We start from the raw sequence: 6,491 nt of genomic DNA, 5'->3' as shown, positions 1-6,491 counted from the left end.
CTACCCACACAAAGAAGAAGCAGGCCAAAAACTCATGAAATAACATTCATGCATCTTTAGTATTATGATTAATTATTTCCCTGAAGCTTTCAAATGCATACCCCTTTGTTCCATAACCCTAGGGAACTCTAAAGCAAACTGTAGGTTTATGGATCACTTGCAGTACATATCAGTAGTATAAATGAATTTAAATATAGAAGTTTTTTAAATTTTTTTTATTTGTTTTAATTAGTTACACATGACAGTACAATGATCTTGACATATCATACATTTGAATTTAGATGGGGTATAATTTCTCATTTTTCTGAGTGTACATGTTGCAGAATCACATTGGTCATGCAGTCACGTATATACATACAGCAATAATAATGTCTATTTTATTCTGCTGTCCTTCCTTTCCCCCCTTCCCCTCCCCTCCCATCACTAATATAGAAGTTTTTAATGAAAAAATTTTGTCTTTATAAAGTTAAATTTATAGTCCTCTTTTCAGAAAATACTCCTTGAGTTTAGTTCTGGAGTATTGACTATAAGTCATTATGTCTCAACTGGCTCTGCCACCCCAAAATGTTTGTTATAGATTTTAAATGGGATCCTATATATAATGTTTTTAGCACAAGATGTAGCAGGCAGAAAAAGTTTAATAAATAATCACCAGGAGGTTCTCTTAAAGGGACAGGGCTCTTTTTTGCTACTTCTTTACAGATGAGCCTACCATTGCAGAAGAATTTTGGTGGCCCAGCTGCCCAATACTGCCATAACTAAAGCAAAGAAAGCACTGAATTCCAATGCTTGATTTATTCATACTTCTTGGTGTTTGGTCATAGCAGCAAACACACCAAATGGTATCAGTGTTCTTTAGCTCCTCATCCCTGGTTGAGAGAAAACATTTACATATTCCAGTTATGATCACTTGTGGTACATTTTTACATGATTCATTTCACATCTCGTCCCTTGGAAACAGGAGGTAGAACAAGCAGAGTTTCAGAGCATTACCATTTCACCTGTTGCTGTTTCCCTTCTTTTTTCTTTCAGAGTAGAAGGGAGTTGGCAGGTCCATAGGCATCTAGGCATCATTAAGCTTGAACTTGCCAGTGCTCAAGGCTTGTGGGCTTAGATATTCATTCTCAACTGTGAGCACTGATCCTCATATTTGCTGTGCTTCAGCCAGGAAGTTATTTGTCACATCCTCATCTGAAAGCCTTACAATGTATATTTGACTTAAATCCTTGAACATATTATCCCTAAACTACATTTCCAGTCTTATCTTCTACTACTGCCTTTCCCACACCTTATAATTTGGTTAAATTAAATATTATTTGTCTTCTCACATTTTAGTTCAATCCTCATTTTCTCTCTTGAACTTGACTGTATACCCAACTGCCTAGTTAATACCCCACCTGAATGGAGAATAGGTGATCCTTAACTCATCATGTCCAAAACTAAACTCCTCAGTTTTCTTTAGTTTTCTATAAGGTTCAGGCTATTTCTGGAAAAGTAAGGTGTCTGTTGTTTTATTCATCTCCTGAACAGGTGGGCATGTTCAGCCTTAGAACTACAGTGTGGGAATGGAGAAAGATTGAAAATATTTACTTTAAAATCTGGAACAAGATAAAGATGTTCACTTTCACCACTTCTATTTAATATAGTACTAGAAAATGTAGCCTGAGCAATTAGGCAAGAGAAGGAAATAAAAGGAATAAAAAGAGGAAAGGAAGAAGTTGAATTATCATCCTTTGCAGATGACATGATCTTATACTCAGAAGATCCAAAAAGTCCCACCAAAAGACTGCTAGAACTATTAAACAAATTTAGAAAAGTAGCAGATTATAAAATTAACATTAAAAAATCAATAGCTTTCCTATCTACCTGAGAAAGAAATCTGCTGAGAAAGAAATCAGAAAAACAATCCCACTTATAATAGTCTCAAAAAAGAAAGAAAGAAAACAAACAAACAAACAAAAAACTAACAATAAATGTAACCAAGGAGAAAAAAGACCCTCTACAATGAAAATGATAGAACACATGAAAGAACATGGAAGAAAAGAATTGAAGAAGAATAATGCAATTGTTACTCTGAATCATTAAACTTGATTGGATTAAGAGATGCCTAAGATTAAGTATCTTCTGGGTGTGTTAATGAGGGTGTTTCTATGAATGATTGGCATGTAGGACAGCTAACTGGAGACCTACTATAAGTGTAGGCAGTACTGTCCAATAGGTTGAAGGCTTGGATGGAAGAAAAGTTAGAAGAACAAGGAAACAACAGCAGATGCAAGCTCTATTCTTCTTCAATGGGTTCTTGATGACTGCTGCAATCATCTGAACACTCAGACTCTAGCTCCCTCAGTCTTCCAAAGCAGATTATGCCCAGTGTCTCTATAGTTTCCAGGCCTTTGATCCCAGACTGGGGTGCATCAGTAAACCCTCTTTTTCTGAGACTTTAGCTTCTTGTACTATGCAGCTCTCTGAACTACAGATGGCAATTGCAGAACTATTCAACTTCTTGTTGTGTAAGCCAATCTAATAAATACCCTTTTGATAATCATACCTATACATATATCCTGTTGGTTCTGTTTCTCTAGAGAATCCTGACTAAATTCACACAAGAATATGGAAAGACCTCCCTGATTATCCATTCCATCTCTGCTATAGCCTCCCATTGTAGAACCTCCCATTCCAGAGCTACCTCCAGGAGTAAATTCAAGAAGAATTCAATTATCAATGTTGCATGTTATTTTTATCTTTAGACATGGCAGCTACTGCATTTTCTTCTGTTATGAACTCTACATCTGCTTCTTCTATTGCTCTGCCATCAGCTCCAATATGAACTCATATTGGATTTAGTGGTGAGAACAAATTAGCAATATCATTTTCAGTTGCATGAAAAGGCAACCCTCTCATATGTACTAAATGACCACTATGAAAACCTGAACTTGCATCACTAGCTCCACAATAGCCATGACCTCCCCTCCCATACCTCTTCTATCTCCCATTCTGTCATCCAAGCCATCCTTTGCATAGCCTAATTATTATAGCCACAACAGTCATCAAAACCTCCATAACTACATCATTTCCATCACCTCCTTGTCACATTCTATCATAGTACTTCCACACCCAGCTCCATAATAACCACCTCTTTCTCCTATTGGTCTATCATGTAGGTCTGGTAGCTGTCTCAGCAATCTTCTTGGTGGGTCATAAAATTCTTTGATTTCACTCTTGCTACTTCTGAAGATCTCAATATACTTGTGCTCTATTCTTTCCTTGTGTTTCCCCCAGAGCATTTTCTGCTATCTCCTTTGAAGCAAATGGCATAAAGGCCTCCTCTGTGCTTCTCTCTTGGTAGTCCATCATCACCATTATCCCATTTGGCACAATTTCCTACCCTTGAAAGATCTGAACCCTTTCCTCTTTGCTGCAACCAAATGGCAGTCCCCACAGTCATACTGTTCTATCACTAGTGTCATTTGGACCATTCTATTTCATAACCCAATCTGCTGGGAGCCATTAGCCAAGTAAGTATGACAATTTCCTTGCCAGCGTACCCCATGTTGCAGTGACATTGAATGTACTTAACCTTGCTCAAGGACCAAGGCAGATTAGGGTGTTCCCGGTTTTAAGATAATCTTGTTTAGGGCGTTCCCAGTTTAGGTTCCAGGTTTAAGGTTTAAGATTATTCCTGCTGGGAATAGGGCGTATCCTGCTGCCTGAGTTCCCCTTGAGTTCTCACGGGATTCAGACAGTATATTTTGGAGATAGAAGCCCAGTGGAGGTGAATTTGGGAGAGAAGGTGGATTTGGGAGAGAACGTGGATTTCCCCAGAACGTGATTGTAGACGGCTGGTGTGAGTTCGGGAATAAAGAGTTGCTGTTTGAATCTACAAGCTGTGTGGTGGCTCGTGATTTTGTGCCCAGCCAGACTGTGGCACCAATCCATCTCAATACCATTTGATTTAAATGTTCCTTTTACTTCAGATAACCTGTCAGATGATAATAACATCAGCTCCTGTGCACACAGGGTTCAGTTATGAGGAGGGAGAAGTCATTTGTCTCTTGTAGTGTTCCCCACACATTGGTTTTTCCCACATCCACTATTTTAATGCCTCATCTAGAGCTCTCTACTACAGAAAGAACCAAACCCTAAAGCAATCTATGGCCACTAAGCTCTAAGGTACTGTTCACCCCAGGGGAAGAATATAAGTTTGTGAGTCTTTAGATGGACACAATTTAATCCAAATAACCGACTCCACTGGTAAGAGTGTCAGGTTTCCAGGATAAAGAAATAGACACACGGACAGTTAGAACTCTATAAGGGTTGGGATGAAATAGGGGAAACATTATCATAAGCATTGGAGCCTGACAGACTTGCAGTCTAATAGGCATCCTAGTGTGTTTGACACTTGGAGCAGATCATTTCTTTGAGAGTTTGTATGAAAAAAAAATACTTGCAGCAAACAGTTTAAAGCTAGCCCATTTATAATTTATTCTATAATAAACATTTTGTCAACATGGAAGTTAGTTCAGAGAATTTCTTACAGTTTTCTAATGGTTCACAAATATTTGAGCATTCTTTGGGTGCTGTTCATGTTTTCAGCTCCTATGTAAGTACATATTCCTTTGCTTAAATGATAGATTTAGAATAAACAATAACTGCACAGTGATTGAAAAGATAAAGGAACAGAACTGGAGTCACTTCAGTTCTGTCACCCTGTATATTCATTTGGAATGTTTATCTATTGAAATTTTAAAACAGGAAGAAAGGGTGGCTGGAGTGATCATTTGAAAACTGTGTCCAGCTGATTACGATCCAGGGGGCTCTCTCTGATTTACAATGTGAGTCAAAGGCAATGGCAGCTTTTTATATATTTTTAAATATATTATTAAAACTCACTAGTACTCACACCACAATTGTAGAAATTCTTAAACCAAAACAAGATATTTGGGAGAGGAGTATTTTATCACTGAAATTGTTTGCCATTCTCTAGACTTTAAATTAATAAAAAGCAGACAAATACTCATTCAGTGTTATGATTGTTCTTAAATTCATTAACTGTGCACTCTTTCAGCACCCAGGGCAGATCACTTCTCTGTCACCTTGGTTGTTCACTACAGGTGAGTTCTGCACAATTTTGTGAAATTTTCTGTGCAATTTTGAACAAAATTATGTGTATTTTTTTAAAAGTCAGTTTCTACCATTATTGAGCACTTAGAATGTGCTGAGCCCGTGTTAAAGATTTCACATTACACCACATTATTTCTCCTCATGACAATCCTAGTAAGTGGATGCTACCATTAACTCTAGTTTTCAGATGAGGAATTGGGACTCAGAGAATATAAATAACTTTCTAGAGGTTCCCTCAATGAGCAAGCTGCAGATCTGAGACCTGAGTTTAGGACTGTCTGACTTCAAATGAGCGACATTTGATCTAACCTCTTCAAGCATCATTTAAGTAATTTGTGAGTAGGGATGGTCATGTCTGTCTCACACACTCTTCTCTATTACTTTGCCCCTACCATCTCTGATTCTTCGTTTCCAGCTCACTGATGATAACAATCACTGAAGAAGTCACTTGTTTTTTATGAGATGATTAGCTTGGGCAGGTGGATAGCCTGGGCAGGTGGCACCAGTGGTAGTATATGTAGGTAAAGAGGCTTGAAGATCTTCTCAAGGAGCCTCATTTGGAGGTAGTCTTTATCTGAGGAAGTACCTGTCAGATTGAGGCAAGACTACACTGCTATGGTGTCCTCAGCTCCTCATAGCCTCTTGGCCGTCTCCTATTCACTGTTTAAGATTCAGCCCACATATCCTTCTCAACTGCTTCCATTGCCAATACCCCTTTCCTGAGCTAAGTGACCCCTCAATTGTGTACCCACAATGTCCTGCACATAATTCTGGTCAAGAATCTAAGTGCCCGGTAGAAATGGTTAATGTGTTTGTTCCCCACCTCCACCTCCTCCAGCATTTCCTGCATGCATCTAGAGGGTCTTTGTCTTCCATCTTTATTCAAACAACAGCCAGAACTGTGCTGTTCCCAGAACAGAGGAAGTTCAAGAAATGTTTCAAAACAATTTAGAAAAACTAAATCTCAGAACTGGCAGGATGCCTGAAGATCAACCAGTTCACTCACCCATCATATGCTTAGCTCCCTCTATAATGTGCACTTCTCCCTTTCCTGGAGACTTACTACTTCTTGAGATAGATCAACGGACGGGCAGAGAGTGCTTTGTATATTGGTCCTCATCTCATCTCTTTGTACCCTATATAATTAGCTTTTTTGTGTTATTATACATTCACCTGAGGGTCATTTCCAGCCTTGCCAACAAATATACTTGACTAATACAGTGATGCCATTTTCTATTTTAGAAATAGGAAGCCAGGAGGATCCAGGGTCCTACCTCTAACAACCAATTGGCTACCCTCCAAGACTTTAACAATCACTGAAAAAGTCACTTGTTTTTTATGAGATGATTAGCTTGGGCAGGTGGCTAGCC

At 38.5% G+C, this 6,491-nt stretch overlaps 1 pseudogene; it reads right to left on the bottom strand.

Annotated features, from left to right (window-relative positions):
- Positions 1-2,495: 2,495 nt before the first annotated feature.
- LOC124089375 (heterogeneous nuclear ribonucleoprotein H3-like) lies at positions 2,496-6,131 on the bottom strand (annotated as a pseudogene).
- Positions 6,132-6,491: the final 360 nt, after the last annotated feature.

Source organism: Marmota monax, unplaced genomic scaffold, assembly GCF_021218885.2.
Source record: "Marmota monax isolate L192 unplaced genomic scaffold, Marmota_monax_Labrador192_F-V1.1 WCK01_AAM20220418_F8-fsc00096, whole genome shotgun sequence".
Lineage (NCBI taxonomy): Eukaryota > Metazoa > Chordata > Mammalia > Rodentia > Sciuridae > Marmota > Marmota monax.
The sequence above is the reverse complement of the archived record's forward strand: the minus strand, read 5'-3'. Positions and strand labels throughout refer to the sequence as shown.